Here is a 13,794-nt window from a genome sequence, read left to right on the forward strand (position 1 = left end):
GGGAAAAAAATTTCCCTAACCACTTTCTCTAGTATTTATTTTCATTGATGGCTTCATCGGCACTGTCCAATAGTAACATTAAGCACTGTATATTATAGAATTTATTTTTTTTCTTAGTAGCCACATTTTAAAAAATGAAAGCAAACAAGTGAAACTAATTTTAATAGTATATTTTTACACACTATAACCAAGATATCATCAATGTGGGTGCAGTCTATACAAAACTTAATAATGAGAGAGTTTACATTTTTTTCCTGGGTTCCATAAATCCAGTGTGTACTTCCCACTTACAGCACATTCTCCATTTGTAAGTTGAGTTTTTTCAGACATAGATTCTCTGTATTGAGATTTAATGTTCACAGTTGTCAAATAAGAGTCACTAGGAGTGGGGTGGATGATAATTTCACTACTGATTTAAGCTCTAAGGGAGCTATGAACACCAACTAGTCAATGGGTTAATCAAATGAATAGTCATATAGTACAGAAGAATACTATGATTGGGATTTAGAAAAAGACTGGGGAAAGTGGGTCCTGACAGGGAGCACCAGGGATTTTGTTGTTGAGAGTGACAAGGACAAAAAGAGAATAAAGTCATACTCATAAGTGTCTAACAACATGGGGGAGAAGAAATGGCCTGCCGTAGTCCCGAGTTTTGATCTCGAGCTTTCTGTTCTTGACCCAAATCTCTTTGATGATGTCCCAGGACACAGGTCAGATTAATCCCCACAGGGAGAGAGGGAGGGTAGAAGTACAAGGCATATGACATAATTCTCCTGGGAAGGCAGGCTTCATTTATCACTGTGATCCACATTCCCAATTTATTTTTATATGGTAAGAGGAAAAGAAGTATGATGGTCAAATCATCACAGAAGAAGCGACATGATTGTGGAAACCAATCCAACCCAAGCCTGGTTTGAGCATCTCTTTCCCTTTGAGGATGTCCAGTTACATATTCAAGAGGCCAGTTACTAGAATCACATCCTATCCTGGCAAAGATGTCAGTTGCCATCCAGGGGAGGAAAACTTGGAGCAGCCCCAGCAACTCTGCTGGCAGAAGAGACTGCAACGTCTCCAGGACTGCAGAGTGCAGAAGAACCGTTAAGTCCTTTGGACCTTGCCAAAGCCCTGCTGAATCTTGCACCTAGTTGCATAGGTGCATTCCTGCCAGGTGTGCTCACAGGTGATCCGAACTACAGTCCCATGCCCACCCCTGCCTGGTCTTCAGATTCAGCAGAGACGATCCCAGGAGCTGGTCTGTACATCCCACAGCTCCTTTGCAAACAACTTCAGGTGACTCAGGAAGATATCAGGAGACAAGAAGAGAAAGTGAAGAGGGCAAGAGAGAGACTGGCGTTAGCACTGATGCAGACAGACTCATTAGCGAGGCAGGGAGAGTGAGGGGCCAAGAAGGACGTCCCGACAAACGTGATGATAAAAGACAAGACGGTGCAGATGACATGGAGCTCACACTACATCAATGCCTCTGCAGGGGTCATTAGGTTTTCTTGCTTTGAGCTCTTGAAACTTTAATATATACCAATACTTTTCTTTTCATTGATTCCTTTGCAAGACAGAGAAGATACGGACAGTGATCCTTCTGAGGTGGGAGATTGAGTTTCAGGTGAGGAGAGAAAGGAGATCTTTTCTTCCTTTCCTTTCCTGAGTGTTATGTATTTGTATTTTAAGAGCAACAGAGAGTTATCACAGTCAGGGGATTCTTTAGAGTTTTACCCTCACAGTCACAGAGAAAACATACCTAGTCCAAATGGATTGTCCTTTTTGTGTAATATTGCAATAGATTCCAACATAACATTTCACTAAAGAGCTGTTATATATGTCTTCTCAAAAAAGACCCCTACTTCTGGGTCTCTATTTTTCTGGCATTTGTTGCATGTTGAATCACTAGTTGCATACAATGAAATACTGGATTTTCCATTTTTTTAGATTTATATGTGTTGGAAATTTGATTCATGAAAATTGATATGCCATTGCGGTATCATGCTGTCAGAAGAACGACGGTTTTCAGCATCACAAGTCTCACAATAAGCCAGTGTGTTGGGATTTGTCTATTTGTCTGATCGAGTATGTTGCACTCTTCAAATCCTCTTTATCGTTACTTACTTTTGTCCCTCAGAGTTATCAGTTTCTGAGAGCAATGTGTTAAACAATAATAGAGTATCTTAGTATTTATATCTTCCCTAAAATATGAGTTATTTTTTACCTAAATCTTCTCTCCTCTATTCTTCCATGTGGTAATCATCTGGAATTTTGGTTCGAATGTGTTTTTAATGTCTTGTTTTAAAACTAATACTAAATTAGACAGACGGTATTTTCCTTTCCTCATGACTCCTGTTATGTTTTCCTGGGTTCACATTTCTTCTTTCTGATGTACATTCTTTACCTGTTCTTTCACTGCAGGCCTGTGGGAGGTCAACTTTGAGTCTGTTTGTAAGTCAGAAAACGTCTTTTTTTCTTTGACACATAGTTTGAATAGCTGTTTAATTTAGGTTTGTAGTAATTGTTTTCCTTCTTTGTCAAGTTATTTAATATTTCTGAGCTTCCACATCTTTAACTTAAAATGGGAATAAAACCCTAAATATTGTGACCGTAACTGAGATAATACACGCAGAGCTTGCCAGTCATGTTGCTTAGGAGAAATTAAATAGTAAATAATGATAACGATTATTAACCATTATAATGATATTATAATAATGTAATATATAACAATAATATATTAATGTATAATAATTATACATTAATTTATAATTATAATGTACAGTGTATAATGTATGCAATGTATAATAATACATTTATATTATTAATCATTTTAATCTTCTGAGTGTGAATTCTCAGAGAAGCACTGCTTAAGATTGAGAATGTGAAACTCACACACAAAAAGTCTGAGAGAGTGCCATGACTGTGACTTTAATTCTCTGCCCTTTAGTATCGTCAGCTGTGGTCGTCTGCACAGTGTGTACAGATAATGTAATCTGTACCCACAGACCCACAGCAGAACAGCGCAGCCTGCCTCATTCCTGGGATGCTCTGTGCTGCTTGTTGGGGAACCTCTGCTTTAAGGCTAGATGGACTCTGTACAGATAAAGATGAAAAAAGACTCTTTCTTTTCCCTCAGATTTCTCCTGCTGAGTATTATTCACTTTTACATCCAGAGCAGATACTCTCTTCCCAGAGCCTTGGTGTTTCTCTGGGATTCAGTCTTCCCAGACACCTAGTCATTTCAGCTCCCAAGGCCCAAGGTGACTGCAGAGTCATGTCTCACCCACTCTTCCCATCTTGGCCTGTTTCCGGTCATGGAGGACCCATGAGTGGGGAGAGGAGCCATTGAGGGAGATTGATCTGGAAGTCCTGATGAATCTGAGCTTCAGAGAATGAAGCAGAAAAGGGGAACCTGAGACTGCCAGGCCTTCAGTGGGGGAGAAATATAGAGGAACTTAGAAGGGTGTGATGGCTGCACAGAGTGAAGGGGAGGGTTGTCCCAATTTCCCTAAGAAGGAAAACCTTGCACTGAAGTGGGGATTCGATTTTACATGATGGCAACGTCTGTGCTGTTTTCACCAATTCTTGTGTCCCTGAGGGATGAACTGGTGTGACAGAAGTTGAAGTCACTTTCAGGACTTAAGGAATGTGAAACCTTTCAGCTTAGACCCCTGTGAGCCAGTCAGGGGCCAAGTCTAGAAAAGCTCGGAGCCTGTGGCCATCCAATATGGTTGCGCTCTGTTCCAGCCAAGCTCCTCTGGACCACAGCTGGGAAAAGGGTACCTCAGATCTAGTCAGATCTAGTCATCGCAGCTTCCATAGGTCGCCATGAGGCAGGTAATAGCCCAGGCGTCATCTCTGGAGCTCATAGTCGCCCTCCTTCTTCCGCTGGCAGACAGTGACTTGTGAGGTGAGGAGTGTGCATCAGAATGGTCTAGTCAGCTGCCCAGTATGGGAGACCCCAGGGTAAGGAGATGCCAAAGCCACAGAGACCTGATGCATCCTGTGTCGCCCTCTTCCTTTTGTCCATTTAATTTTCACCCTCAGTCCTTCTTTTCCTTTCCTTTTCCCTCTTTCGGCTCTCTCTCCACTACATGTTCTAGTTTAATTGAGGTATTAACGACATACAGTAAACTGTATACATTTAAAGTGAACAATTTGATACATTTTGATTATAACTTATTGAACCATCACCTCAATCAAGAAAAGGAATGCCCATCTCCCCAAATTTCCTCATGTTCATTTTAATTCCTCCTTCCCTGCCTTTTGCAAACACATTCTCATTCCCAGGCAACCAGTGATCCGGTATATGTTCCTATAGATTTTCCTGTATTTTCCAAGGATTTTTATAAATGGGATCATATACTATGTACTCATTTTTTACTAGCTTCTTTCACTCAGCATAATTATTTTGAGATTTATGCTTGACATCGCATGTACTATGAATTCATTCTTATCCCCAACACTTCCCTGGCAGCACTGTGCACACACCCGATTGCTTCCCAGGTTGGAGTGAGAGCCAATAGTACTGCTGCATCCCCAAAAGTAGGAATGCGCCTTGGTGCAACTCTGGGAGGGCTTGACGGAAGCCCTGGACCCTCAAATGAATGCTTTCCTGGATTATTGGAAACCCCACTGTGCCACTGCAGTCCCAATGATTGACCAATGCTCAGAACCCATGAAGAAGTCCCACCCACCAAGCACAGAGGCTGGCATGAGCATAAGAAAAGGCAGCAGCAGGTATATGCGCACATGCAAATGCTTTCCCAGATTGCACAAATACCCATAGTAGTGCTGCGGTCTCACAACTGGGTACGTGCCTCCATGTGGTGGCAGCTCTGAGCCCAGTGTGAATGCTTTCCCAGCGTATGGGAACACCCATTGTACCCATGCAACTTCCAGCATATGGAATGGGATCAGAAACACAGCTCATGCTTCCCCCAAAGCTGTAGCAGGCGGCATCTGTGAACTGATACTACCCTAAATACGCAAGCAAAAGATTAGTTCATCCAACACCATACGAATCTACAGTAACAATTAAGAGCAGAAGGAAATGACAAATCTTCAGAAACGAACTTTGAAGTCACAGAAATTTACAATCTAAATGACAGAGAATTCAAAATAACTGTCATTAAAGAAACTCACCAAGTTAAAACAATGTTCAGACAGTTCGATGAACTCAGGAATAAAATTAATGAGGAAAAGGAATACTTCATCAAAGAGACTGAAACTCTTTAAAAAAAGACAAGCAGAAATTCTGGATATGAAGAACATAACTAATGAGATAAAAAAGAATCTAGAATCCTTAAAAAATAGAGCTGATATTATGGATGAAAGAATTAGTGATTTAGAGGATAGAAATATAGAAATGCTTCCAGTGGATGAGGAGAGAGGACTCAGATTTTTAAAAAATGCAGGAATTCTTGGAGAAATATATGACTCAATTATAAAAGCAACCTAAGAATTATACGTATCCCAGAGGGAGAAAAGAGGGAGAAAGGAGTAGAGAGCTTGTTCAAAGAAATAATAGCTGAGAACTTCCTAACCCTGGGGAAGAACCGGACTTACAAATACATGAAGCCAACAGAACGCCTAATTACATCAATGCTAAAAGACCTTCTCCAAAGCATATAATAGTAAAATTGGCAAAAGCCAATGACAAAGAAAAAATATAAAGGGAAGCAAGACAGAAGAAAATAACCTACAAAGGAACACCTACCAAGCTTTCAGCATATTTCTTGGCAGAAACTTTACAGGCAAGGAAAGAATGGAATGATATATTAAAAATACTGAAAGACAAAAACTTTCAGCCAAGAATACTCTATCCAGTGAAATGATCCTTATGATACTGATGGTGCTCAGGGCAAGTTGCTCCAGGAAGCACCACTCTGGTATGTGGATTATTTCGAACGGAAGACAATAAGGATATTTGACCTCCCCCACTAACTGCCTAGAGAATCTGGCATAGTGGCTCATTCCTGGAACAGATCTTCTATCATGATGGCTATAAAGATAATGTAAAATAGATGTTGCAATGGGAGGGACACCAAGCCCCTTTTATCAAAAAACTCTATCTATCCCTGACCAAATTATCAATAGCTGACCCTGAAAAGAATTGTCCTTCTGCCCTCTGAAGTCCCAGGCCACTACCCAACCCCAACACGGTCCTTTGCCTTTAGCTGCAATACTTAAACAAGCAGCTTAGACAGAGGGACGAGTTGCTCATTTCTGAGTTTCTCCCATGTATACATGTTATTAAACTTGGTATTATTTTCTCCTGCTAACCTGTCTTGTTGATTATTTGGCCAGCCAGAAGAACCTTAAGGGAAAGGGCAGAGGGAGATTCTCACTCTTCCCCCAACAATAAAATGGAGAAATAAAAGTTTTCCCAGATAAACAAAGGCTGAGGGAGTTCCACGCCACTAGATCTCCCATGCAAGCAATGATCAAGAACACCCTCATACCAGAAACAAAAAGAAGGCAAATGTCTACAAAGCTTTGAGCAAAGAGATAAATAGAAAGACAAAATCAGAAAGCTACAGCTCTGTTTCACAACAGGGTAGCAAATACTTAATTATAACTTAAAAGAGGAAAGGAAGGAAAGCATCAAAAGTAATTATAAACACTTCAGCTTAGTCACAAATGCACAACACAAAATTGAATAACTTGTGACAACAATAACTCAGAAGAAGAAGAGGAAAGGGATCGAACCTGCTTAGGCTAATGGAGATAAGAGGCTCTCAGAGGATGGACTATGTCATCTATGAGATCTTCGTACAAACCTCACAGTAACCAGCAAACAAAAAATCAGAGCAGAGCCATAGATCATAAAAAAAGAGAACACCTCCACAGAAAACCCCCAAAATGAAATGGTAGTGAGAAACACAAAGGAAGAGAAACAATGGAAATATAGATTAGGTGGGATTAAGCCCTCATGTATCTATAATCACTCTAAATGTAAATCGATTGAATTCTCCAATCAACTGACACAGAGTGGTGGGGTAGATTAGAAAACAAGACCCAACAATACGCTGCCTCCAGGAAACACATCTCAGCACTAAAAACAAACAGCCTCAGAATGAATGGTTGGGAGACAATACTGCAAGCAAATGGCAAATAAAAGAAAGTAGGTGTTTCCATACTTATATCAGACAAAGCAGACTTCAAGATAAAAAAGTTTATGAGAGACAAAGAGGGGCGGTATATAATGATAAAGGGGACTTTCCACCAAGAGGACATAACACTTATAAAGATATATGCACCTAACACAGCAGCACAAAACAATATAAAGCAACTATCAATAGACCTAAAGGGAGAAATTAACAGCAACACAATAATAGCAGGGGACCTGAATAACCCACTTACATCCATGGATAGATCATGCAGAGAAAGTCAACAAGTAAATAGTGGCATTAAATGAAACATATGATCAGATGAACTTAATCGATATATATAGAGCATACCCTTCCAAAAAAGCGGAATACACATTCTTCTTAAGTGCACATGGAACCTTCTCAAAGATATACCATATGTTGTGAAACAAGGCAAGCCTGAATAAATTTAAGATTGAAATCATATCAAGCTTCTTTTCTGACCACAATGCTATGACACTAGAAATCAACTACAAAACAAAACATGGGGAAGTTACAAATAAGTGGAGACTAAAGAACACAAGACTGAAGAACCATTGGATAAATGAACAAATCAAAGGAGAAATCAAAAAATACCTGAAGACAAATGAAAATGAAAAGACAACAAAACAACTCTTATGGGATGCAGCAAAAGCAGTTCTAAGAATGAAATTCATAGCAATACAAGCACATCTCAACAAACAAGAAAAACACCAAATAAGTAACCTTAAACTACACCTAATGGGAACAGAAAATGAAGAACAAATGAAGCCCAAAGTCAGCAGAATGAGGGAAATAATAAAAATTAAAGCAGAAATAAATGAAATAGAGACTAAAAAAACAGTAGAAAGGATCAATGAAACAAAGAGCTGGTTCTTTGTGAAGATTGAAACAAATCTGACAGACCCTTAGCCAGACTCACTAAGAAAAAAAGAGAGAAAGCTCAAAGACATAAAATTAGAAATGAAAGAGGAGAAACTACAACAGTTACCACAGAAATCCAAAGGACAATAAGAGAATACACTGAACAACTTACATGCCACCAAATTGGATAACCTAAAAGAAATAGATAAATTATTAGATTCGTACAACCTCCCAAAACTGATTCAAGAAGAAATAGAGAAAATGAACAGACCAATCACAAGTAAAGAGATTCAAATGGTCATCAAAAACCTTCCCAAAAAACAAAAGTCCAGGAGCAGATGTCTTCTCTGGAGAATTCTACCAAATATTCAAACAAGATTTAATACCCATGCTTCTCAAACTATTCCAAACAGTTGAAGAAGATGGAACACTTCCTAATTCATTCTATGAGGCTAACATCACCCTGACAGCAAAAGCGGCCTAGGACAGCACAAAGAAGTTATATTACAGGCCAATATCGCTGATGAACACAGATGCAAAAATCCTCAACTAAATATCACCAAATGGAACACAGCAATGTATTAAAAGGATCACATACCATGATCAAGTGAAATTTATACCAGGGATGCAGGGATTGTTCAACATCCGCAAATCAATCAATGTGATACACCACATTAATAAAATGAGGAATAAAAATCACATGGTCCTCTCCACAGATGCAGAGAAAGGATTTGACAAGATCCAACATCCATTTATGATAAAAACTCTCAATAAAATGGGTATAGAAGGAAAGTACCCCAACACAATAAAGGCCATATATCACAAACCCACAGCCAACATCATATTTAATGGCGAAAAACTTAAAGCCATTCCTCTGAGTATAGGAAGAAGACAAAGGTGCCCACTCTGGCCACTCCCATTCAACATAGTACTGGAGGTTTTGGCCAGAGCAATTAGGCTGGAAAAAGAAATAAAAGGAATCCAAATTGGAAAGGAAGAAATGAAACTCTTGCTGTTTGCAGATGACATGATTGTAAATATAGAAAACCCTAAACAATCCAACAGAAAACTATTAGTAATAATCAACAACTATACCAAGGTTACAGCGTACAAAATCAACTTACAAAAATCACTTGCATTTCTATACTCTAATAATGAACTAACAGAAAGAGAACTCAAGAATACAATCCCATTTACAATTGCTACAAAAAGAAAAAAGTGTCTAGGGATAAATTTAACCAAAGAGGTTAAAGAACTATACATGAAAACTATAAGACTTTATTGAAAGAAATCAATGATAACCTGGAGTAATGGGAAGATATTCCACGCACATGGATTGGAAGAATAAACACAGTTAAAATGTCCATATTACTTAAAGTAATCTACAGATTCAATGCAATCCCAATCAGAATCCCAATGACATTCTTCATAGAAACAGAACACAGAATCCTAAAATATATATGGAATAACAAAAGACCTCAAATAGACAAAGAAATCCTGAGAAGAAAGAACAAAGCTGGAGGCATCACAATCCTAACTTGAAAATATATTACATAGCTATAGTAATCAAAATGGCATGGTACTGGGACAAAAACAGACTCATAGCTCAATGGAGCAGAACTGAAAGCCCAGAAACAAAACCACACATCTGTGGTCAGTTAATCTCTGACAAAGGAGCCAAGATCACACAATGGAGAAAAGAAAGTCTCTTCAATAAATGCTGTTGGGAAAACTGGACACCCACATGCAAATGAATGAAAGTAGATCATTATATTCCACCATACACAAAAATTAACTCGAAATGGATAAAAGACTTGAATCTAACACTTGAAACCATAAAACTCCTAGAAGAAAATATACGCAGTACAGTCTTTGTCATTGGTCTTAGCTGCACCCTTCCAATACCATGTCTACTCAGGCAAGGGAAAGAAAAGAAAAAATATACAAATGGGACTAGATGAGACTAAACGGCTTCTGCAAGGCAAAGGAAATGATGAACAAAACGGAAAGACAGGGCCAGCCCCGTGGCTTAGTGGTTAAGTGGGCAAGCACCACTACTGGCGGCCCAGGTTCGGATCCCAGACACGCACAGACGCACCGCTTGTCCGGCCAAGATGAGGCCGCGTCCCAAATACAGCAGCTAGAAGGATGTGCAACTATGAAATACAACTATCAACTGGGACTTTGGGGAAAAAAATAAAAGGAGAAGGATTAACAATAAATGTTAGCTCAGAGCTGGTCTTCCTCAGAAAAAAAGAGGAGGATTAGCACGGATGTTAGCTCAGGGCTGATGTTCCTCAAAAAAAAAAACGAAAAGACTACCCACGAACTAATAAAAAATATTTGCAAATCATATATCTGACAAGGGGTTAATCTCCAAAATATATAAACAACTCATACACCCAACAACAATAAAAAATATAATCCAATCTAAAAATGGGCAGAGGATATGAACAGACATTTTTCCAAAGAAGATATACAGAAGCCCAACAGGCACATGAAAAGATGTATAACATCACTAATTATTAGGGATATTCAAATCAAAACTACAATGGGTGATCACATTACACCTGTCAGAATGTCTATAACTCCCAAGACAAAAAATAACAAATGTTGGAGAGGATAAGGAGAAAAGAGAACCCTCACACACTGCTGGTAGGAATGCAAACTGGTGCAGCCACCAAGGAAAACAGTATGGAGATTTCTCAAAAAGTTAAAAATAGAAATACCATACATTCCAGCTATCCCACTACTGGGTATTTATTCAAAGAAATTGAAATCAACAATTCAAAGAGATTTACTCACCCCTGTTTTCACTGCGACATTATTCACAATAGCTAAGATATGGAAGCACCCCAAGTGCCCTGCTACAGACGAAGGGATAAAGAAGATGTGGTATGTATTATATACAATGGAATACTACTCAGCCAGAAAAAAAAGACAAGATCATCCTGTTTGCAACAACTTGGATGGACCTTGAGGGTATGATGTTATATGAAATAAGCCAGACAAAGAACTATGCATGATTTCACTCATATGTAGAAGATAAACATACACAGGGATAAAGAGAGCAGATTAGTGCTTACCAGAGGGGAAGAGGGCTGGCGGTTGTGTGAAAGAGTTAAAGGGGTACATGTGTATGGTATGGATAAAAGTCAGACTACTGGTGGTAAGAACAATGCAGTCTATACAGATATTCACATATAATAATGAACACTCAAAATTACACAATGTAAAACCCTTTATAATTTCAATAAAATAATTAAAAAAGAAAAAAAAATAATTCATTCCTTTTTATGATTGAATAGTATTCCACTGTGGGGATTTACCACACTTTGTGTATCCGTTCACCAGTAGATGGACATTTGGGTTGTTTTCCGTTTTCGTCTACTATAAATAGGTTGTTATCAACATGTGTGTACAAGTCTGTGTATAGACATATGTGTTTATTTCCCTTAGATGGATTGCTAGGAGAGGAATGGCTGGGTAGACGTATGTAATTATTAAAGACGCATCCAAGCTATTTTTCATCAGCACTCGATGAGAGTTTCAGTGACTTGACATCTTCAACAACACTTGCTTTAGTCAGTTATTTTAATGTTAGCCATTCTCAAGTGTAGTGGAAACTCATGATGACTGTCACTTACATTCCCCCAATGACTCATGTGGTGAAGGAGAAGGCAAGCCACGCACAGACTGGGAGAAAACATCTCCAAAATATATCCCTAGAAAAGGATGTGTATTTATAATATATAAAGAGCTCTTACAACGCAATAAGAAGAAGACAATCAACACGTCATGGCTTACTAGGAGACAGTAGATCAGGCCTGTGATGAGCACCAGGAGTCCCGCCAAGAAGATGAGGATAAGGGCCCAGAAGGGGAGGTCTGGGGAGACAAGTGGTGGGGTGAGCCACATCCTGTCATCGCCCAAGGGCTCCTGGTGACCCCACTGTGCCTCAACCCTCCTTGACAAAGGTTGGCCAAAATTCTTCATCATCCAAGACACTGTGCGCACGGTTCTCTTCAATGAGACACAGCATCAACATACTCGTCCCCTACCATGGGCTGGGGCTTCCTGCAGGTTTACCAGGCTTCTCAGTCAAGGTGTCATCTCTATTGGGAGAATATTCTGGAAGTGAATGAAATGGAGAATGCATGTGAGTGTGTTTCACTCTTTTTAATAAAACTTTTTAGACACAGAAAAATGAAGGGAACAGTCTCATAAACATCCATCATCTAGATTTAAAAAAGTATATTCAATCCAATTAAAACAATAATTCATCAATGTATAAATTATTAACACATGCCACTCTTGATTCATCCCATGTTTTCAATGAAATATTAAAGTCAAGTAGACATCATGATGTTTCACCCCATTTTAGTTTCCATCTCTAAAATGTGAACACAGTTGCTACAAAATCCAAGACCATTATCACAGAACAAAAGTGTAATAAATTAAACCAAATTCATACCTCTGGGCACAGAGGACTGAATTTGGGCTGGATTTTCTTATGACGGTTGGGGGGAGAATGGGTCATCATAGATGGCAAGCCTATGGGATCTCTCTAAATTTGTAAAATCCCGCTCAAAAGTGTTCTTCCATGCCTGGAAACACATCATCCCCTTCTACTTTATCTATTTGCAAAATATTCATTTTCTAGGATTAACCTACAGTGTAATATGCCGCAGGAAGTCTTCTCTGAATACCGCCTCCAAGTATGAGTTTGTTCACATCAAATAATTGATAAGTTTCAATTCTCTATTCTTGTTATTGCCAGCTACAACATAAACTCCAGGAAAGGAGGACACACAGCACACAGTGGGCATGGGGTGATGGGTGCAGTTCCCCCTACTTGTACCTCTATCCAGACAAACTCTTAGAGGTGTACTGTCTGATATGGAGCAGCAACAAGTCTCTTTTTGAATTAAAATTAATTTTAGTTAAATAAAATAAAAAATCTAGTACCTCAGTAACATTAAAAATCAGTAACAATAAAGACCAGTCACAATACCGTCCTTCGAGTACTCAACAGCCACATATGGCCATGTACTGGAGAGCACAGATATAGAACACTTCCACCACTGCAAAAAGTTTTAGTGCATTTCTGCTCATCTAGAGAGGGAATTGGCAAACTATAGCCTGTGGATCAGAAACCACATGACCCCCAAACCTGTAAGTCTGCTTCACACACAGCTGGAGGCCCTCACTGACCATCTGGCCCAGTGGCTTTCATTGCAAAGATAAGGAAACAAAAGTCCAGAAAGGGGAGGTGACTAGCTTGAGGTCACAGAGCTGTCTAGGAGAAGGTGACGGCCTCCTATATTACACTGGTGTCCTTTTCTCTCTCTCAATGGTGGGTAAAGACTGGGGGAATATGCCACCTCTTGCCAGCCTGAGAAAGTTCAATGCTCTCTCAGCCCCAGGCATCCAGAGTCCCCAGAATGGCCTCACTTCCTTTCCCAATGACCAGGGACCCTTACCATCCCCAAGGACACTCTTCCTGTCCACAGTCAAGTTCTGCAGCTGGGTACATTCTGGGTCAGCCACAAGAATTCCTCCTAGCTGGCAACTCTCTCCAGTCTTTGTGCCAAGGCGGCAAGGTACACAGGGAGTCCACTCCAGTGTGGTTACTGTGGGGGACAGACCTGGAAGGGCACAAGGGATGAACAAGTGTGTCTAGAATTCTACCCTGATTCTAGATTCCCTGCTTCTGTGTCCTGTCCAAGATAACTTTCTGCAATACTGTAAACATTTGTCTGCACAATTAAATACACTAATTATTAGCCCCATGTTGTTATCA

The sequence above is a fragment of the Diceros bicornis genome, unplaced genomic scaffold (genome assembly GCF_020826845.1).
Source record: "Diceros bicornis minor isolate mBicDic1 unplaced genomic scaffold, mDicBic1.mat.cur scaffold_96_ctg1, whole genome shotgun sequence".
Lineage (NCBI taxonomy): Eukaryota > Metazoa > Chordata > Mammalia > Perissodactyla > Rhinocerotidae > Diceros > Diceros bicornis.